This window comes from Xiphias gladius, chromosome 18 (assembly GCF_016859285.1).
Source record: "Xiphias gladius isolate SHS-SW01 ecotype Sanya breed wild chromosome 18, ASM1685928v1, whole genome shotgun sequence".
NCBI lineage: Eukaryota > Metazoa > Chordata > Actinopteri > Istiophoriformes > Xiphiidae > Xiphias > Xiphias gladius.
This window is the reverse complement of record NC_053417.1, coordinates 30,251,621-30,275,682: the sequence shown is the minus strand read 5'-3', so window position 1 is coordinate 30,275,682 and position 24,062 is coordinate 30,251,621. Positions and strand designations below refer to the sequence as shown.

Sequence of the window (24,062 nt, the reverse complement as noted above, 5' to 3'; positions counted from 1 at the left end):
CCTCCCTCCCTTTCTCTCTCTCTTTTAATTTTCTCACTGGACCTCTCCTCGCTCGCCCCCTTCCCTCCTCCCTCCCCTCTCTGTATGCAAATGAAGGACAGGCTGCTTTCAAAACGTCGAGGTGATGATTACAGGCTGCCTTACCTCAGGCGCACACACACACACACACACACACACACACCACTTCCACCCCCGTATTATCTCTGTGGTTTGCTGCTGACTCTCACACTCACTCTTCAAAGAGATGACACAATCCAACACACACACACACACACACACACACACACACACAGCTGTGTGCGAAGTTAAATTTCCTCTCTTTGTTTCTTCTCCTTCACTCTCAGGGACTCTCCCTCAGTGTTTGCATTCAGTTTGTCCTACTTTCTCTCTGCTGAGGAGCCTCAGAGCCAGGCAGCTGCAGACTGACCTCAGCACAGCTGGTCCACTTCAAAACCACGACCAGGACAGAGCTGGGCTGAGCCAACTGGGCGTGGTTTTCTACTAAGGCTGCAACTATCGATTCTGTTCTTTATCAGTTTGGTTATTTTCCAAAACCCAGAGAAAAACAGAGAAAAAAGATTTGAGCAGCAGGAACCATAAACTTTTGGGAATTTTTGGTTAAAAAATGACTTAAACCCCCCCCCCGTGACACACACCGTCAGCAGTAAATTCAGATTTCAGACATTAATAAGGCATCATCATGTTGTGTCATCACTAACAGACATTTGACAAACACGATGAAAACTACTGCAAAGGTGTTTTAGATTGACCGACCACTGCTGGAGTTTGTCAGGAGTATTAGCTCTTTACCTGCAGTGGAGCTGACACAGACACACAACGGTAAAATTCACATGTGTAATATGTGGAGCATTGCATTGTTGGAGTCTGTTTGTTCCATGGTGTGATGTTTGAGGGCAACATACAGTGAGCACATTTAGACTAAATAAAATGGAAGACAGTAAATGCAGAGCACTATATAGTAATCAGGGAGGGGGGTTCCCCGGTAGCCAAATGGCTAAGGCACGTGCCACATTACCATAGTGCGGACAACTCGACCCCCGGCCAGGGAGCCCCCCGCTGCATGTCAACCCCCCCCTTCTCTGCCTATCTGTGCCTATCTGTGTCTCTACCACTGTTATCAAATAAAGGAAAAAATGCCAAAAAAGTTCGCAAAGGATTTCAGCTCATGTGATTATCAAACTAGCTGCTCACTAATCAACCAATCGTTCTACTCCATTTCAGCCGGGCACATGAAGCAGCAGGTCTGGTTGTGTCATATGCAGTATAACCACAACGTCCCTGGTTTGATTCAGGCTGTGGTTTTTGAATCAAACCAAATAAAGCAAATATAGGCAGATTTACAAATAGAGCACAACAGACTGATTTTCACACGACCTGTGTCTGAATCCAGATGTTAGAGGTTCTGTCTCTGTCAGCACTTAAAGCTGTTAAAAGATCATCTCGTCCAGCAGCATCGCAGAGATTCAACTTCACCTGCTGCCTGAAGGACATTTCAGCTGGTTTCCTTCACCGCTGCATATTAAACACTGACACGGCCAGTCTGACTGATGTCATATGATGAAGCAGCAATCCAACGGTTTCCCTCTGTTTCTCTTTCAGAGTAAACAGGCACAGCAGTACTATGTGCTACAGACACTGTCAGTACGACACAGTACCTCTACCTGTCTCTGTTTCTTTGTTTCCTCGCTCTTGTTTTTCTCTTTTTCTTAGGTTCCTCCTTTGTCTTTTTTCTGCTTCAGGATTGTCGTCTATTTGGATTTATTATTATTCACACACACACACACACACACTGAAACACACACTCCCCTGGTGAGCTCATGAATTTTTTTTGATGCTCAGAGAAATGAGTGTGTGCAACAGCCATGACACACACACACACACACACACACACACACACACACACGCACACGGATGTTGTCAGCAGTTGTCACAAAATAAAAAGTCATTTCCCAAAAAGGAGCTTTTTTCTCTGGGTATGAGTCACAGAGCTGACTGTACACACACCTTCATCATCACCATTGCCCCCACAGGAAGTCAATTTGTTGCCGTGGTGACACAGCGTGCTTCAGCAAGGACACAGTGAGCTGTTTAGAAACAAACACCTTGTCACACCCCAACACAAATTTCAAAGTTTTGTCATCATTATAAGTTCACCTGAGCTTCATGTCTTGGTTCCGTTAGCAGGAACGCAATATTTCCCTCCTCCATCTTAGATCCAGCAATGGTCCAAAAAGGCTTCATCCTCTGCTTCTAAGCTTTTAGGTGACACTAACAGATGTTCTTACCATCATCACAACCTGCTCATTGGTACCAATAGAAACTAGCTCCATTGTGTTGCCGTTGCATCGCTGCTCGTCCACGGTTTTGTTAAACTGGTGATCTCCCTTGTCAGTTTGAGGCTAGTGACAAGACCTCGTGCTATTCTTCACGACAGAAACTATCAGTTACACAATCAGAGGGTCAGTCAATTCCTTTCTAAATGAAAACCTTAGGCTACACACGCTTCGACTAGAGGGGGTGTTTGGTATAAATAACACAACGTTTCATGGACTGGAAATAAACTTTGACAATGACCATAATCCAGATAGCAATTACATTTCCAACAAAACATCTTTGAGAAAACCAGAGAGTAATTTACAGTGTTTAGGAGACAGGGTTGAACAGTGAGGTAGTCTGTCCTGCTGTTGCCTTTTTTGATGACGTTTATCTGAAAGATCCTGGTTTGCAAAACACAACAAGAGCCTCAGAGCCTCACATGCTTCTTAAAAGTTCAGGTTCTGGGAGGAACCAGGTTAAAGTTTGGTAAATTCCTGCAGTGGAAAAGAGACCTCAGTAGCATGTGAAGACTCATGTTGTGTGTTGGTGAATGTTAATGGTATAATCCTGCTCTCAGTCTGTGTCTCCGTCTGTGTTGAAGCTGCAGGACTTTAGTTTGTTCTCAGCAGATTTCTTTGTGTCAGTCTGAACTAGTTTCTGCAGCAGCAGGACTCTCACTTTGATTCTGGGCTGTTCGTGTTCTGATCCGATCCGAGCTGAATGGAGCTAATTCCTCTTTTCTACTCAGACAGAAGAAAGAGGGGTCTGAGGGTTTTAAAGAGGGACCGTTTGCTGTCACAATCATCAGTTAATGCCGGTTTGTTTTATTGATGACGAGGCTGCAGAACTGCTATTCCTGCCTCTCTGTCTCTAATCTGGCTTAAATCCTGTTTTTATTGACAGCACATGTAAACACACACAGAGCCCAGTGTTTGACAGGAGGATCCGATGAGAATAAGAAGAATTAGAGATTCTCCTCACTTTAATCCAGGACAGAAGATCCGAATAATAAGTGAATAACAACAGATCTCACAGCAGATTAACAGCAGAGAGACTCAGTTCTCCCTGCAGGAGGAAACAACAGCCTCAGCCTAAAAATATCAGAGGCATTAAAGGCATTACATTCAGTCTGAGGCAGCTGCAACGAGAGTTTATATTTCTGCATGTTTTATATCCCACAGCAGTGACCATCAACACTTATCTGGACCTTAAAGGGACAGGCCAACATTTAGTGAATTCCTTTCGTTCTCAGTTTTCTCTAAACCTGCCAGTGTGGAGGTCGGGGCTGAAGGACGGATCAACAAAGTGTCTGATATCTCTTTTCCACTACAGGAACTTATCTACTTGTAACCTGGAGCTACCCAGAACCTGAGCCTGCAAGAACCTGTAACGTCTTGCTTCTAAGTTCTGCCTTGCTTTCTCTGTGTTTTTCAAACCAGAACGTTTCAGATTTACGTTCATGTAGAGTTCAGCTGGAGTTAATATAGATTTCCTTTGGTGGCTTTTCATATCAGTATGGTTAAATTAACTGAAGATCCCCACCTGCAGTAGGTGGATGTGGCTCGTTATTTGCCAATAAATCTCTCATATGCTCACATACAGGTTGCATTTATGGAGTTAATTGTGTGTTTGGTACTGAGTAGTATAACTTGTAGACATGAGACAGAGGAAATGATCTCATGTTGCTAATCGCACCTTGGATGTTGCAGTTTTGCAAAAAGACCGCCGAGCTGAACTTGTTTGAACTGTTGGGCATCGTGGTGCTGCAGAGACACTGACAGCGACAGAAGATGAGTCAGAGTAATCACTTCTGCTAATGCTGCTCACACCTCTTTAACAGTGGTCACGGGATGGGGTTGCTCCAGATGGGAGTGAATGTGACAATTACTGGTACTTTGTTGTGTTATGGCCCTTGATGCTAGTGGTGTTTGCTGTCCAGTGCATGTACCACATGACATGTAGCTGACAAGTTATAGAGCTGGGAAGCAAAGGAATCACTCGTGTTGTGTGCTCAAAAAAGTCGGGCACCTTACGTTTTGTTTAAACTTCAGTTTTGGGTAAATTAGTCACATAGCTGTTAAAATTTCAGTAAGTAAATAGGAAGCTCAGCATCTTCCTGGATCCATTTTTCTTCATAATCTTTACAGTCTACAATGTTGTAAACATTATGAAGAATCTACTGTGTTGTTCTATTCTCTACACATGACATCTTTCCTTCCATTTTTCCCGTTAAAAGGGGTTTTTATTGGGAGTTTATCCTTCTCTGATTCAGGGTCTGTCGACAGAGGGTGTCGTATGCTGTACAGATTGTTAAGCCCCTTGAGGCAAATTTGTGATATTGAGCTACAGTGTATAAATAAAATATGACTTGACTTGAAGCTTCTTTTGTGTCTTAATTTCTTTGATTTGGCTCTACCCCCTGGCTTCCTTTCCTTTGTTGCTTTTCTCAGTTTTCCTAATTATGTTGTGTTTGTGCCTAATTTATCTAAGTTTGTAAACCACTGATCTGTTTATGAGTTATGCTGATGATGATGAGAGTTGTGGGGGCTCATCTGGGACATGACCCTAAGACCTCTCCTAGATGAGAGACGGTCCAATCAATGACGAGGATCTTCACAGCTGAATGGACCAATCACAACGGTGGAGCCATACAGTAGATTTAATACAATCATTTACACAACATTATCAACAGAGGCTGTTACACTCCTAAATTGAAAGGGAACATCACAGATATTTCACAGATTTTTTTTGTTCTAGAAGACAGAATCGTTCTCCCTTGAAAAAGAGGTTGGTAATATCAATGGGATTTACCTGGTTAAATAAAATAAAGCAAAAGAATCACTGAATTTTCTCTGTAAACTGAGACTGAGACCACAATCTGCTGATAGTTTATTAAAGGGACATATATATATATAAAGTGTCCATATCATTTACTGAATCAGAAAAGTTGTAATGTAGAGTGAAGTTACTCTTTAACCGGGATAAGAATCTACACTAATCTACACTATATATTAATCTGTTACGGTAGTTAAAGCTGAAGCTGTTTCTACTGTAAATCTACACTGAAATAATGTTGTTTCTATCTGTTAAAACAAAGCTCTGTCTTTTTAATCACTTCTAAAAACTTCTCTTTTTAAAAAAGTCTTTAATTACTGTCAGGCCAAAGTTTTATTTTTCGTGTCCCTCTATGCTTTATGTGTTTTATTTGTATAGTGTACTATTACTATTATTATTACTGTACAGTTATGATGTGAAGCTTTTGTGTGAAGCTGATTCTGACCTCGGAGTTGCACTCTGCTGTTAAAAGTAATATTGTCTCTATTATGCAGTAAATGGCTCTACCTTATTCTACCATTTCTCTACTGTACTCTACTGTAAGTGTTGCTACTGTGTTTTACTGCAGAGTTCTCTGCAGCAGCAGACTGAGCCAAACCTCTACAAACTGAATACTGATCACTGCAAACATGAAATATTAATTACAACGAGACTTTGATACTCAAACACTAAAACACACACACACACACACCCACACACACACACACACACACACACACACACACACACACACACACACACACACACACACACACTCAGAGTGATGGAATTAGTATCAATATCATTAACGCCCATCACCTCTCTGTGCTTGTTCATACATTTCCCCTCAAACACACACATCTGTCTCTGAGGGTGTGTTAATGTGTGTGTACGAATACATTATCGCTGCAGCCTCCTCTCCAATTAGCAGAGTGTGTAAGTGGTTTTGATCAGCAGGAGATGACGGGGGTTTACCTCCTCCACCTCCGCTCACAGATTCATCACATCCACACTCTGAGGCTGTTAACACACCTCATTGTATCAAACACACTTCACTGTATCAAACACACCTACCTGTACCAAAACACACTTCACTGTACCAAAAACTCCTCACTGCATCAAACACACCTCACTGTATCAAATTGTACAAAAAACTCCTCGCTGTACCAAAACACTCCTCACTGTACCAAATACTTCACATTGCATCAAAGACACCCCACTGTACCAAAAGCTCCTAACTGTACCAAATACTCTACACTGCATCAAACACATATCACTGTATCAAACACACCTCACTGTACCAAAACATACCTCAAAGTACCAAAATAAAAACTTCTCACTGTATCCAACATTCCGCACTGTATCAAATTGTACCAAACACACTTCCCTGTACCAAACACACCTCACTGCATCAAACACACCTCACTGTACCAAACACATATCACTGCATCAAACACATCTCACTGTATCAAACACACATCACTGTATCAAACACACCTCTCTGTGTCAAACACACCTCCCCGTATCAAACATTCCTCACTGTATCAAACACACCTCCCCGTATCAAACACATATCACTGCATCAAACACACCTCACTGTATCAAACACATATCACTGCATCAAACACACCTCACTGTATCAAACATTCCTCACTGTATCAAACTGTACCATACACATCTCGCTGTGTCAAACACACTTCCCTGTACCAAAACACACCTCACTGTATCAAACACATATAACTGTATCAAACACATATAACTGTATCAAACACACCTCACTGTATCAAACACCTCCCAGTATCAAACACATATCACTGCATCAAACACACCTCACTGTATCAAACACACCTCACTGTATCAAACACATATCACTGCATCAAACACACCTCACTGTATCAAACACATATCACTGCATCAAACACATATCACTGTATCAAACACATATCACTGCATCAAACACATCTCGCTGTGTCAAACACACTTCCCTGTACCAAAACACACCTCACTGTATCAAACACATATAACTGTATCAAACACACCTCACTGTATCAAACACATATCACTGCATCAAGCACACCTCACTGTATCAAACATTCCTCACTGTATCAAACTGTACCATACACATCTCGCTGTGTCAAACACATATCGCTGCATCAAACACATATCACTGTATCAAACACATATCACTGCATCAAACACACCTCACTGTGTCAAACACACCTCCCTGTATCAAACATTCCTCACTGTATCAAACATTCCTCACTGTATCAAACTGTACCATACACATCTCGCTGTGTCAAACACACCTCACTGTATCAAACACATATAACTGTATCAAACACACCTCACTGTATCAAACACATATCACTGCATCAAGCACACCTCACTGTATCAAACATTCCTCACTGTATCAAACTGTACCATACACATCTCGCTGTGTCAAACACACTTCCCTGTACCAAAACACACCTCACTGTATCAAACACATATAACTGCATCAAACACACCTCACTGTATCAAACACATATCACTGCATCAAGCACACCTCACTGTATCAAACATTCCTCACTGTATCAAACTGTACCATACACATCTCGCTGTGTCAAACACATATCGCTGCATCAAACACACCTCACTGTGTCAAACACACCTCCTTGTATCAAACATTCCTCACTGTATCAAACATTCCTCACTGTATCAAACTGTACCATACACACCTCACTGTATCAAACATTCCTCACTGTATCAAACTGTACCAAAACACACCTCACTGTATCAAACACATATCGCTGCATCAAACACATATCACTGTATCAAACATTCCTCACTGTATCAAACTGTACCATACACATCTCGCTGTATCAAACACATATCGCTGCATCAAACACACCTCACTGTATCAAACACATATCACTGCATCAAACACATATCACTGCATCAAACACACCTCACTGTATCAAACATTCCTTACTGTATCAAACTGTACCATACACATCTCGCTGTGTCAAACACACTTCCCTGTACCAAAACACATATCACTGCATCAAACACACCTCACTGTATCAAACACACCTCACTGTATCAAACACACCTCACTGTATCAAACACATATCGCTGCATCAAACACATATCACTGTATCAAACATTCCTCACTGTATCAAACTGTACCATACACATCTCGCTGTGTCAAACACACTTCCCTGTACCAAAACACTCCTCACTGTATCAAACACATATCACTGCATCAAACACACCTCACTGTATCAAACATTCCTCACTGTATCAAACTGTACCATACACATCTCGCTGTGTCAAACACACTTCCCTGTACCAAAACACTCCTCACTTTACCAAACACACCTCACTGCATCAGACACACCTCACTGTAATCCTAACTGCTTTACTTCAGAAAATGAACCAGGGAGAAAACCTGACAAACAGTTAAGAGCTACAGCTGTCACAGATTATGAGCTCTAAAAGACTGAAGCCTGAAAAATGCTTACTGTCAGAGAAAATGATTCTGATGCTTGAACAGTCTGAGAAGAGAGAGTGAGAGTCTGTGACTGAGAAACAAGATACACTAATGTGGGTTTACGTATCTCATTTAATGTTTCACTTATACGAGAGAAAAAGCTTCAAATTCAACACGTCCTGTCTTAAGCTTCAATTCTCCTTCCAGCCAACCCTCTTTGGGTTTCTCTGTCGTTACCAAAATGAGACCTCAGGTCAAGTATCATAGGTAGAAATTAGCCCAGCTATATCTATTTGGTATCAGGGAGTTTCTCCACCCGAGTGGGTGATAATGGATATAATGCTGTATTACAGTATATATATATATAATGTATGTATCTGTATCACAATATGTCATAATATAGTAAAACACAGAAGCTGTCTATAATTAAAGAGGCAGACATGTCTGTGGCTTATAAAACATATTACATAACTGATAATTAAAGCATTTCATTGCACCGATGCACAAATTCTGTAAATCTGATATGAGCATAAAACAGTCCTGATTATTGATATTTAATATTGCACACAGTTACCTAATACAAAACAGATATTAAAGGGAGGCTACCACCAGGGTTCCTGTAGTGTTTTATGTTTTATAGAGGAGGCAGACCGCCTCACCTCAAATAAACAGCTCAGTCAGTCACAAGCTCTGACCCCCTCCACAAACCAGTTACCTGAGGGAAACCCTGAAATCATGCTTCATACTGTCATCTCACCAGACCAACCAGGTCTTTGTCTGAGCCCTGACCTGAGACCACTTCACCCTGAGAGACATACCTGGAGTTACATAATCCAATAACATATCATCTGTTCATAACTAAAGCTGCTGTTAATAACTCCTGAGCTTCTGCACTGAGACCCTCCATTAAATCGCATATTCGGTCCTGATTCAGTTGTCATGACAACAAACACAGATGAATCACTGACAACAGCTGGACGGAGACACCGAAACATTAAAACAAGAATCTAACAGGAAGTCGACTTCTAAACGCTGTCACTGACTGGAGATAATCTGGTGTGAGGATGAAGGTGACACCTCGTCAATTTTAAAGTGAAAACACCAGATTACTGAGGATCAGACACAGGGAAGAAGACATGGTTTTAATTTTTCTGCATCAGGGTGGAGACAGAGTGTCGAGGAGAAACAGGAGGAGAAAGAGGAGGAGGGGCAGTTTTATTAAAACCAAATCTGAGTGTGTTTTACTGCACCGTCTCTGTTGTCTGCTGCCCCTCCCTGTCTCTCCCCTCTGTAGTTAACAGGCGTGAACCAGCTCCATAATGTGTTCGTAAGAGCAGAATTTAGATTAAAACAAGGCTTTGATGAGGAGGGGGTGGAGGGCAATAAACAACACATACTGTAATAATGGCGGGAGCTGAAGTATAATCAACAGAAAGTCAGAGAGAAGAAACTGAGAGAAAAGAGGGTGGAGATCTCTTCATTTAACTACAACAATCTGTTTCATTCACTGCAGATAAAAACAGAAACAAAACTAGAGCCCAGACCTTTGCCAAGGCCTATGTCAAACAACATACGACAGACTTCAGATGAAAAAATTCAAATTCACAGTTAATGATCTCGGTGTGCCCCAAAATTTAATGGGTTCTTCCCTGGCCCATGCCCCACCCCTCTACCAAGGTCAGTGCAAATTGGTTCAAGAATTTTTGCGTAATCCTGCTGACAAATAAACAAACAAACGAACCAACAAACAGACACGGGTGAAAACATAACCTCCTTGACAGAGGTAACAAAAAGAATGTGGAGAGTTTATCATCTGTCAGGGAGCGGCCAAAACCCTCTCCAACTCAACACAAACCTCATCCCAAACCAGTGGTGGAAGAAGTACTCAGATCTTTCACTTCAGTCAAAGTACAAATACCACAGCGTAGAAATACTCTGTTACAACTAAAAGTCCTGCATTTTAAAATTTTACTTCAGAAAAAATACAAAATTTCTGGCATCAAAATGTACTTTGTCCTGAAGAATGAAACATTTCCAGATATATTGTATTATATCATTGGATTATATTTCTGATGCACTAATGTGTCCGTCACTTTAATGCTGCAGCTGGTAAAGATGGAGCTGATTTTAAAAACTGTCCAGTTTGATAAAAACACATCCAGCTCTGAGGAGAGCTGCTGCCAGACTCTACAGAACCTGAACTGATCTGTGGAGACAACACCCTGACCTCTACTTTTTAGATATTTTTTGTCTTTATTGGACAGGTTACTGTAGAGAGAAGACAGGATAGGAGGAGAGAGGGACAGATGGATTATGAAATACAACAAAGGTCTCTGGCCAGACTTGAACTGGGGAAACTGTCACAACATGATCGTGGTCTTCAGCCCAGTTCATTGTCGTCACATCTGCCTCGCCCCAAGGATCCATGTGTTGTGATTTTGTCAGTTTTCAACATCTGCTCATGTCTGTGAAGGTCTGCCATCGTGCAGACGTCCATGTACAGTGTCCACGTTGCAAACTTGCAGACTGTGCATGTGCTAGTGTTTCATGTACTGTATTATACTGTATTCATCATCCCGAGTAGCTGCATACACAGACATTTAATTTGAATTTAGTCCAGTTTTAAAAGACAACCTGATATCTTTTCACCTGCTTACCTGTTATCAGCTGCTCCAATGACAAACTGGGACTTAATGTCCATCAAGTCCTCATGTTCCATCAAAAACCACTTTTATATTCTGAGTAGCATGCCAATAAAGGACCGACCAGGCCTGTCTCACGGTAAGCTGTAAAGTCTCTGTAAATCCACAGTCATGATGTGATGGCTGCCTGCAGCTCTTTGGCCAAAGGTCCCCTTTTATAATTTCATGGATTTTTATTATATGATTTTGTATCAAATTATGTATTCACATGATTATAAATGACAGAAATCATGAATTGATAGCTGTTTGATGTATTATCAGAGGCCAGCAGATGATGCTGATTGGGGTTTGGGGGGTTTAAGGCTCCACTGGATGTCAGCTGAATGTTTGTGGGCAGACAGAAAGAAAATCTCACAGTCTGAACAGTTCAGCCCGGTTCCAGGACTCCTGATGAACGAAGCTCCAGTACTGAACCAGCTTCTCTGGTCTGAGTCCAGGTGTTGACACAAGCCCAACACAGGTCTGAGAGCTGCTAACTGGACCAAAGGCCACACCTACCAAAACAAAACCTGGCAGACATATCTGGCCCAGAACCGTGTCTCTGTTGGCGCCAGAACACGGCTGAACGTGCCAAACATCAGACAGAATCTACCTGACTCAGTTTTTTATAGTTCTCCAGAGAGACATAGAAACACATCAGATCTATGCAGAAGATAGTGTTTTTGGTTTGATCTTTGGCACATAGAGATAGATTCATAATAATCCAACATATCAGAGTTTGTCCTGGACTTATTTCAATCACTGTCTCTGCTGTTTAAAACAGTCCATTAACATTTATCAACCCAGAAAAACAGTCAGTATCTGACATCAGAAAATATTAGAAAATGGGAGGTAGGAAATTAGAAAACTGATTTATGTGAACAAACAATCAATAAAATGTGTCCAGGGAGCAGACCACGTAAAGAGTATCACAGACACCCAAAAAGGAATCACACTATAAAAGACAACAACATGAAATATCGATGAAAAGTGTAGCCACAGAATCATAAACCAGATCTGAACAGAGCACCACGTGGAACTGAGCATCGAGCAGCTGATTGGTAGATCCAATTTCAGACAGACACCTGGGACTGTTTGAGTGGTGGCGTTATCCCTGATCATCCCCTTTGTAACTCCATCATCAGCTCCAATAAAGCTAGTCAGAGTCTAACAGATCAGACAGACTGGTTATACTGGAGAGGTTAAGGCATGTCTGAATACCAGTTTCGATCCACATGTAGTGTAAGTTTTAACTGAATTCCAGAAAATGGTTCAAATAAAACATGAGTGAAGTCATGTCTCCCTCCACTGCTACTGTGTGAATATGAGCTGATGAACAGCTGGTGGAGCTGATTCTCTAGTCGCTGCCAGTAAACCACCACAGAAGACACAGCAAGATGAGAACACTAAAAGAGCTCCAGTCAAAGCTCAGATGATTGAAAACCATGTGGAGAACATGATGGAAATCTGACATTTCTGTTTGTTTCATATGTTAATGTGAGGAAGGTTCCAGAAGAAGATGCGCAGCACAAAGAGTTTGACTTTCACCTCTGGGATAATCAGACACATCACGGTGAGACTGAGATCTGCCTTAACTGCGAAACGTGTCAGTGCGTTACCACAGGAAGACTTACATCAGTGACACATTTCTGTCTCTACACAAACATCTGCACATCAACAGCTTCTTACCTTTACACAGTGTTTCTGTCTGTGTTTCCTGATGGAGTTTAAACCGCTGAACAGACAGTTTACAGACAGCAGCTTCTCATTTGTCCTCCTGACTCAATGGTTCAATAACTGAACTCTGAAACATCTGAAAATATGCAGATTATGCAAATAACAGCTAATCTGCAGATTATTTTCCCAATTCATTATTTTTTTGTTTGGTATGTGAAATGTCCTGGAAGTGTTGTGGTTAAGACATAGACCAGAACTTTTAATAAATACAAAATGAGAAAAATAAATAAAATAAAATCTAAAAAAAAGGTTCTGTTGTCAGAGCTGGAAAGTAACTAAGTAAATTTAGTCTAGTTCTGTACGTAAGTACAATTTTGAGGTACTTTCCCTACATTAATAAGTACTCAGTCATCACTGCATTATTACATGAGTACTCAGTGCTGTCAGACCACACCCATCTTGTAACGCACATTCATTTTGATCTCAACTACACGCCTGTAAAGTTTCGTGACTATATCTTGCGCAGTTGTGACATTATCGTGGTGAAAGACAGACAGACAGCTGCCAAAGTACTCAGAACCTCGTCTGTGGTAGTTCCCGCTACAGTCCATATAATATAGTAGAAGCTCCACTTCGCCCAACTTCAACATTATAATGGTGCTGAAATGTTCAAACATCAATAATAATAAAGCACTGATAAAACACTGACAGTATTTATTCTGCTCAGTGAGTACTTTTACTTTTTGATACTTCAAATATATTTTCCTGCAAATGCTTTTGTCCTGAAATAAAATTATAAAATGCAGGACTTTTACTTCAGTAATAGAACTCTATTCTTCTTTCACCGCTGTTTATTGTTATAAATATCATGAATGACGCTGGGTTCCAATGTGCTCGAACTGTGATCAGAGATGATACTAAATGTTAGACAAACCAGAGAGTCAGGGGTTATATGAAAGACATTATTGCAGATGTTACATTTAATATCAGAGACAGTTTTCTTCCATGCATATTTTCATGCCTTGAATTTGTAGCACTGATCCACCTCCCTGCATATTTCTTCAATCTACAGAGCAAAAAGCTTCACGGATCATCTTCGGCATAAAGTTCCTCTCATATCTCATCCTGAAGACATTACTGGTTTTACCGAAGACGATTCAGATTCTATCAGAGACTTTTCAGATGTATGTGTGTCACACTATCTATAAAAATCACTGGATGCTAGAATCTGGATGCTGCACACAGCTGACACATTTCAGATTTCAGAGTAAAAACCTGTCAGCAGCTGAAACACTGAAACAAACAGCAAAACAAACACTGAAACAGTGAAACAAACACTGAAACAGTGACACAAACAAACACTGAAACAAACAGAGAAACAGTGAAACAAGTTTGTTTGTTTCACTGTTTCATTTGTTTGACTTTGAAACAAACAAACAGCGGAAAAACACCGAAACACATTTCTGTGGTACAGGGAACTGAATCGTCTCTTCCATGTGAGGGAACTTATTCACACAGAGAGCCGATGTCTCTCCACCATTGATCTGATTCCTGCTCCACTAATTAAATCATAGGACAATTAACAAGAGTCAGCTGTCAATCAAAGCCTCATCACAGAGAAAGAGAGAGCGAGAGTGAGAGCGAGAGAGAGAGATGCACAGCACATTACAGGGAGAGAGAGAGAGAGAGAGGATGCCAGAGGGACACTTACTTCCTTCAGGAGACAGTCCGTCTTTCTTTCATTCCTCCAAAAAACAGACGACAAAAACTGAAAGAACCTGCACACCAGGCTAGAGAGAGAGGGGACGAACGATTACCGACAGACAGATGGAGAGAGGGAGAGGGAGAGAGGGAGGGAGGGCGAGCGACGGAGCAGCCGGCTGTATGGCTGTAATCCCATTATTGTGAACAACACATTGTTCTGAGAGAGAGAGGGCGAGAGACATTCAGACGGAGAGAGAGAGTCTCAGTGGGAATGGAGGGGGCGGGGCTTATCGGCACACACTGCCGTGGGCGGGGTCATGCTCATCAATATTTAATCAGAGGTTTGAGGCGTGAAGTTAGAGAGAGAGGGCGGTTGAGCGAGGCAGGAAATCAATGTTTGAGGGTTTTCATGTGAAGGACACCACACCCCTGTGACTGACACTGTAACACCGGTGTCCAACCAGCGCTCTGTGTTACAAACAGAACCATCAACACAACACTGGGTTAGGTTTACCCAGTACCCGGGACTCGTTCTGATCCAGTAAAACTTTACAAAACTGTGAGTATTTACTGAGGAATGACGACCGAATCAGGAACGACCCGATCGTTAAAGAATCGTTAAAGAGTAGTTTTCTGAATAACTGGAGGACTGTATGCTAGATGATGATGAGTTACTACAGACCAGACTGTGCGATGGTGTATTAATGAATCATTGATCGTTGATCAGTTGATACGTTTCTGTGCATTGGCATACTGACGTCTTCATGAGTCCTTCCTGATTAACTCTGAAAAAGAGTACGTTTTGATTAAGTAATTAGTAACAAATGAGTGGCTATTAGTTTGTGTCGCTGATTCAGAGTTAATCAGAAACGACTCACAGAAAGTTCTCATCACACTAATCATTACCTAATTATTCACTGATGTAGTATCCTCACTCAGTTTTTGTGTACCGTATTGTAATAGTGTAATTTTTTTATCACTGTTGATCACTGGATTAAAACAAACCAGTGTGTTGGTGGTTTTCTACTCACTGGGAAAAGTTAACACAGGATCAGACTATACTGACCCCCACTGGGTCCATTTTCAACCATGTGACTTTTACTGTGGACAGTCTATATTTGTATGTTACCAGTGGATCAGCTGCCTCTTTAATGTCAAAGTGTTTCTGGCGGTGAGGACTCCACAGATTATTATCTTCACCTCTGTGGACCTTTAGAGCTTTTAAGCCTCTTTTAGCTCCTAGTTTTGGTTTCCTGTCTATGGATGGGTCATCATGCTGTCAGAGCTGCTGTCTCTCCCTGTTTGGCTCCAAAACAATGTGGATCTTTGTCTGATCAGGTCTCTTGCTTTGAAAGGTTGTATGTTTACATGCTGGTTTTGATGGGGACTAAAATATTTGGACCAGTGGAGAGTTCTACCATCAAATACTTTGGAGACAGTTGTTCTGAAATCAGTCAGAAAGCTCATCATAAAGACTGTGTGCTTCATTCTCGTGGGTTTCATTTGTCAGATCTCCACAGTTCTTCAGATGAGGTGAAAAACAGACTGAGTTCCACAGTGTTCCTGTGGGTCAGAAGTACGTCTCACAGCTGATCTGGTTCTTTGATTCTCCTCCATCAGCTGCTGCTGTGGGCGGCTCAATAATCCCACTGTGAGCCCGGTGCATGATGGGAAACAACGGCTAATATTCAACATGTTTTCGGAGTCATTAAACACCAGGATGTAGAGCAGCAGCAGCGGCAGAAGAAGAACCTCCTGTCCAACACAGTTCTTCTTCCTGATCCCATTTCCCCCGTTCTGCTAGTTCTTGCTGTTCTTTCACTTTTCAGTCTTGTTCCACTTGATCTTGTTCATCTTCTTTTTTTTGGTCTTGCCTGTTATTCTCTTGTTCTTTGTTGTGGAGTTAGATGAAAATAACGTCCAACAGGCACCAGTGTCCTGCACTCCACAATAACCCAAACCACAAACACAAAAAACAATTCATTACAATAATAAAATACATGTGATACACTCAGGATCAATACTAATCAATACTGATCCGTTTTGTTTGTTTATAAGCTGCTGGAAACAAATCAGAGTGAGACTCTGCCTGCGCCCAACGTCTCTGCTCAGGTGAGTCCAAGTGTCTGTTTGTTTCAGTGGTCTGATTGGTTCACAGCTGACAGGTCACAGCAGGTAGGAATCATAAAGTGTTCAGGTTGTCATGGCGACCACAGAGAGTTTAATGTGATGTGAAGACAGCATGAAGAGCTTGTGTGTGTGTGTGTGTGTGTGTGTGTGTGTGTCTGTCTCTCTGTGTGTGTGTGTGTGTGTGTGTGTGTGTGTGTGTGTCTGTGTCTGTGTGTGTGTGTGTGTGTGTGTGTCTGTCTCTGTGTGTGTGTGTGTGTGTGTGTGTGTGTGTGTGTGTGTGTGTGTGTGTGTGTGTGTGTGTGTGTGTGTGTGTGTGTGTTAACAACAACATCTTATCTGTGACACAACACACTGCTCGTAAAACATATGTGTGTATGACAATACATTCATTCATTCATTTGAGTGTGTGTGTGTGCGTGAGTGTGGGTGTGTGTAAGAGCTCAGCTGGGAGTGTTTGTCCACCTCTCATCAGGAGCCTCATGTAATATTAATCGCACGCACACACACACACAAACACTGAGGGTCACATGCACCATTGCACTGCACACACACACATCAATCAAACACACAAAGAGAAAACACACACAAAGCCCGAGGTCTGACTGTGTGTGTGTGTGTGTGTGTGTGTGTGTGTGTGTGTGTGTGTGTGTGTGTGTGTGTGTGTGTGTGTGAGGACAGCTGGTGGAGCAGCAGTCATAAATATTGTGTCTATGATGTGATTTTGTATTTCTGCATTAAGTCAATCTGTCCACAAACGGACAAAAGACACACACACATCCGACCAATCACAGGTTGTCCTTCTCTGGGAAATATTCCTGAGTTCAGCTTCAGACCTTTGTTGCACCTCCGACCCTCTGCTCCACTGCCAACTGTCACATGAGGGTAAGAGTTCCAGTAATAATAATAATAATAATAATAAGGCCAAAAATCACATCTTCAACAAAGTGACTTTTTTAAAAGGAACATTTCAACATTTTGTTCACACACTCAGACTCACACACTGGAACGGTGACCGGCCACTCGCTGAGCTACAGAGATTTTAAAGGCGTCCAGCAGCATGACAGAGCAAAGATAAGAAAATATCAACTTTATGTAAAAGTCCTCTGACGAGGAGAGAGCCGATCAGACAGAAACAGACAGATGTTTACTGTCATCCTCAACAGAAGAGAAGATCACTTCAAGCTCAGCTACAGGACCCAAGTATGGATCCGTCTGGCAGCTCACACACACTGTCTTATTAAAACTGTTTCTACAACTCGTACCACAAAATGATATTGAAACAGCAAGGTGTGTGTCTGTGTGAGAGAGAGCTTCAATGACAGTTCATCAAAATTGAAACACGTTGCTCAACAGTACACCACTGGCTACCGTCATCGTCAGCCGTCATCAGGGTGGTGTCTGAGGCAAGATGGCTGAATTTTTGGTGAATAAAACATGGCGTACTGGAGAAGAGTTTAATTTTGATAGTACAGCGGCTACGTCAGTTCAATATTGCTATTGCTCTTTATTTTCCTGTTGAAGGTTTTCTATGGAGTAGCAATGTCCTGAAGTTTTTTGGCCCTGATCCCAATCCGAGCCCTTTAATATCGGGTATCTGCCAATACCGAGTCCAATCCCATATTTACATTTTGTAAAAGGGGATTAAATAACCTATGAATCTGACACATTGAAATAACAGCTGTAGACACTTAATCATGTTTTTCATGAGCTTCTTGATCAAAATACTGAAGGTAATGGTTCGAAAATATAAAGTTTGTAACTTAAGATTATTAATGTGATATAAATGAAAGTTGAATTGGGAGAATGCCATCCCTGACAGTGACGTAACGCGACCCGCTAGGAAGGAGATGTCCCACTCTGTTGGATTTGTTGGAACTAAAGAAACACTCAGTTCACTCGTGGTTGTACAGTGGCGTTACAGAGTGGAGGTTCTTCTCTCACAAACTATTTCTGACAAGTACTGACACACAATACGACAACAGCGAAAGTTTAATTTAGCTCCGGTCATCAAGTTACTCACGGAATTAACGCTAATTAGTGACAGCTGATATGACCTGATGCCAGAGACATTTGTCATTTTAAACTTCTCAAACTGAGAAGCTGCAGCTGAATGTTTTCACTGCTCTGCTAGTGATTATTAGCATCGGAGTGTAGTCCATCTGTGTGTTTTTCCAACCTCAGAGCCTGAACTCAGAGTCATTCACAGCTGCGCCCAAATAATAACAATAATAATAACAATAATAATAATAATAATAGTAATAATAATTCACACAGGCTAATTTTCACTGGTTTATGCAGTGGGATACTGCACTGTAGAGAATGAGCAGGCTGAGGTGGAAAAAAACAGCAGAGCACAGTAATGCTAAATAAAGTAATAAAGTAATAAAGTAATCTCCATTCAAATACGCCCCAATCGGCCCTGATACCAATCCTTAGGATCAGCTGGGACATCTCTACCGTGGAGTTTTTGTTTTTAATCGGAATCGAGTTTCTAATGATACATGGTGTCATATGTTGGACAGATTGTAAAGCCCTTGGAGATTAATCTGTGATTTGTGAATTTGACGATAAATTAAAAAAAAATGACTTGACTTGATTCTAATATCTAAATTAAACGGAATTTAAAGGTGATTTAAACTTTAATATAATATTGTTACATGTATTTAAAAATGGTCTTAAATGTTTCATTTAAGGTGAAAATTCATGGATGGCTTAAAAGCTCTTTGGTAAGTTTTAACTCAATTTTAGCCATTTAAAAAAAGAAACTTCAAACTATGCTACCTTTTAAATAACAATCACACAAATCAGACACCAGCTTCTCGTTTGTACTTATTTATATGATATTATATTTTATTATATTATAATTGTTGTATTGCAGGGTGTGGTGTGTTCTATTTATCAGGTATGTGAGGCTTTAAAGCAGAAACAAAAGATGAAGGACGAGTGAAGAGGCTTTAAAGGGGGGAGGAGGAGGAGGCGGAGGGAGAGGGGGTGATGGAGGGGTGAGGGGATTGGGGAGGTTTAGAGAGCGTGAAAAGCAGCTTGTACAGAGACGAACCAACCAGGCGGAGTAATGAATGGAGGGGGAGGGGAGGAGGAGAGAGAGGAGGTGAAAGGTGACACACAGTAATTGGGAGGAAATGTGTGTGATGGAGAGAGACGATGTGTCCCAGCTCAACATGACAGGCAAAATAAAAACTGAACTTTACTCTGAAGGATGTTTTGTGATGTTCGCAGAGAGATAAATAACTAAAATAAGTCAAACAAAGGGAAAAAAATGTAGACAAACTAAATATAGACATGTAGAATGAAGAGAGGTGAATGGAAGAAACTGAAGAGCTGACTGTGATGTTTAATCACTTCTGAATATTTAATGTTGAAATTTAAAAACCACCGACTGAAGCACTGAGATATTTTATTTTGAAAATCCTGTGTACAAAAGATCAGTTCAACTGGTGCAATTTCAGAAGTTGGATTTTTTTCTTCATATTGAAGAATCAGAGGTTTTCAGTCACCTTCCTTGATCACATGAACACTGACTGTAACCTGATTGGACAGAGGTCTGGTCCATTAATTATCCTCTGCAGCCCAGATGTTAGAGGTACAGGATTTTTTCATCAAATTGAAAATTGAAAATTGAAACTGAATCTGAACAAGATGATCACAGATTTTATTGAACATTGGACATTTAAATTTACCACCAGACTTTCTCCAACCAAACCATTTCTCCAGCAATCCTTAAAAAATTGGGTACTTACATTCAAATATTTGAAACTGCACCATTTGAAACAGAATTCAAACACAAAAATTTAATTCAGTGATTTTTAACTGTACACGTTCACTTTGGATATTCAGTAGTTGTTCAATTTCACTTGGTCAATTAATCAGTTGATCGACAGAAAATCAACCAGAAACTGTTCTGATTTTTCTCTCAGAATTTTTTTGAGTTAAAAATGCAAAATGTGCTGTTTGTAGCTTCTGCACTGTGGCGATCTGATGCTTTTCTTTGTGGAGACTGAGTAGATTTAATGTGTTTGGGTTTTGGACAAAAGAACAAAGTGAGGACATTGCATCCTGTGACACACCATGATTTTCCTTGAGATCGACAACTAATCTTTGCTCCCTTTTGTTTCTTACTCTTCATTTTACTAAATCTCTTGATTTATTCGCCACTTATCTTCTGCTACTCTCCTAATGTTACCTCAGATATGTTGGACACTCAAGACAGCATTAGCCACAGGCCTGACAGCGAGCCTGTTAGCGTTAGCACTAGCACTAGCACAGCCGCATCAGCACGTGGTGTGGAGCTTTTTCCTGTTAGTCAGCGTGGAGGGGCTCGTATGAGCAAGCAACTGGTTGTGTTACCTGGTCTGCAGTCACTTCTCCTGACTGCAAACCAGTTCTTGACCCTTGCTAGCCCGGCTGGTAGTCCTGTTGGCCTGTGTGTCTCCTCAACCTCTGCTGACAGGGTTAAACAAGGCACGTTAGTTATAGGGAGACTCCCGCAATGTTAGATTAGCATCACCAGCCATTCTTTACTGCCTACCCTACCCTTTTACTGCTTTCCCTTGAAACTCATCTTTACACCTTTCAGTTAGCGGCTAATTTTTTTATTATTTCAGGCTTCGTACCTGTTACAGTCCTACCACCGGCAGGTCGGTCTCGGTCTCAAAGAACCCATTAAACCCAGTTTATACAGTAGAGTCCATGTTGTCCTGCCGACGAGATCGCTGTAAACTTTCTGAGGGCCGCTGCCTTGAGACAACCTCTGTTATGATTTGGCTCGATATGAATTGAACTGACTTAACTTGACTTGACATCACATCAGACTGTAGCCAGCTGTACCCAGCATTTCACCATGTTCTCATGTTCATAAAGACAAGAACTTGCAGATTCTTCAATAATGAGTAGTGTGTTAGGTGAAGTCCTACTTTATTTATTGACATGATGCAGATGAGTCCAGCCTTTCTCTTCCTCCATAAATGTGTAAATATCAGCACAAAGTGTGAATGAACTGCAGAGTGAACATGACTGAATGTGACAGTTTGTTCTGTCAACTGAGTCATAACAAACCGAAGCACAGAGAGAGACTGACAACAAAGACCGCTCTGTTACACACAGCAACACACAGGGACAGACATCAACACACAGGGACACACAGGGACAGACAAGAACACGCAGCAACAGACATCAACACACAGGGACACACAGCAACACACAGGGACACACAGGGACAGACATCAACACGCAGGGACACACAGGGACAGACAAGAACACGCAGCAACAGACATCAACACACAGGGACACACAGGGACAGACATCAACACACAGGGACACACAGGGACACACAGGGACAGACATCAACACACAGGGACACACAGGGACACACACACAGGAACGCACGGCAACACACAGGGACACACAGGGACACACAAGAACAGGCAGCAACAGACATCAACACACAGGGACACACAGCAACACACAGGGACACACAGGGACAGACATCAACACGCAGGGACACACAGGGACAGACAAGAACACGCAGCAACAGACATCAACACACAGGGACACACAGCAACACACAGGGACACACAGGGACAGACATCAACACGCAGGGACACACAGGGACAGACAAGAACACGCAGCAACAGACATCAACACACAGGGACACACAGGGACAGACATCAACACACAGGGACACACAGGGACAGACAAGAACAGGCAGCAACAGACATCAACACACAGGGACACACAGGGACAGACATCAACACACAGGGACACACAGCAACACACAGGGACACACAGGGACAGACATCAACACACAGGGACACACAGGGACAGACAAGAACACGCAGCAACAGACATCAACACACAGGGACACACAGCAACACACAGGGACACACAGGGACAGACATCAACACGCAGGGACACACAGGGACAGACATCAACACACAGGGACACACAGGGACACACAGGGACAGACATCAACACACAGGGACACACAGGGACACACACACAGGAACGCACGGCAACACACAGGGACACACAGGGACACACAAGAACAGGCAGCAACAGACATCAACACACAGCGACACACAGGGACACACACAGGCAGCAACAGACATCAACACACAGGGACACACAGGGACAGACACACAGGAACGCACGGCAACACACAGGGAAACACAGGAACACACAAGAACACACAGCAACATCCATCAATACACAGGGACACGCAGCAACAGACATCAACAGACAGCAACACACGACAACACACGGCAACTAACACACAGAAAAATTACAACACGCACAGAGCAACACACAAAACACACACAGCAACAAACAGCAACACAAACACGGAAACGCACAGCAATACACACACAGCAACACACACACAGCAACACACAGCAACAAACAGCAACACACACACACACAAACAGCAACACATGGCAACACAGGAATGCAGCAACGCACGGCAACACACACACAGCAACACACACACAAAGCAACACACAGCAACACACGAACAGCAACACACAGCAACACACGAACAGCAACACACAGCAACACACACACAGAGCAATGCACAGCAACACATGGCAACACAGGAATAAAGCAACGCACAGCAATACACACACAGCAACACACACACACACAGCAATGCACAGCAACACATGGCAACACACAGGAATACAGCAACGCACAGCAACACACACACAGAAACACACGGCAACACACACACTAAAGCTCTTTGGGTCTATCAGGCTGGAGCTGTAGATTCCTCTGAAACAACCAATCAGATCACTGCAAACTCCACCAATCACCCAACACTCAGCAACTTCAACCAGCGACTCTATGGAAACAGGACACGAAGCAACTCTGTCCCCTTTAGCTCGGTGATGAGTCATCCGGGATCGATGACATCATCGGTCGCCGTGTGACGGTTGTGTGTGAGGTCACCGGTTGCTCTGGTAACCATCTGGACGCCCTGACTCAGCTGCTGTATCAGCGGACAGAGAGATTAGAGTTGCACCAACCTGTTGAGGCAACCTGCTGGTCTGCGATGAGGAAGCTGAGGAGGAACCTTCTTCATCAGGAGGATATTTCCTGCAGGAAAACAAACACAGACGCACGTCAGATCACTTTCTCCGTCGGCTCCCTTGCAAGTGGTCTCGGACTATCGGACCCCACTGTATACACTGATGATCATGCTAGAGGACATCCTTCTGGAGGATATGGCCCTTCCA

At 42.2% G+C, this 24,062-nt stretch overlaps 1 protein-coding gene across 1 annotated transcript in view; it reads right to left on the bottom strand.

Moving 5' to 3' along the window:
* Positions 1-24,062, bottom strand: part of plxnb3 (plexin B3) — a 99,954-nt gene that overhangs the window by 52,125 nt on the left and 23,767 nt on the right. The window contains exon 2 of the mRNA XM_040153248.1: positions 23,853-23,922. The gene's annotated coding sequence lies outside the window, so the exon portion shown is untranslated. The remainder of the gene's footprint in view (positions 1-23,852; positions 23,923-24,062) is intronic.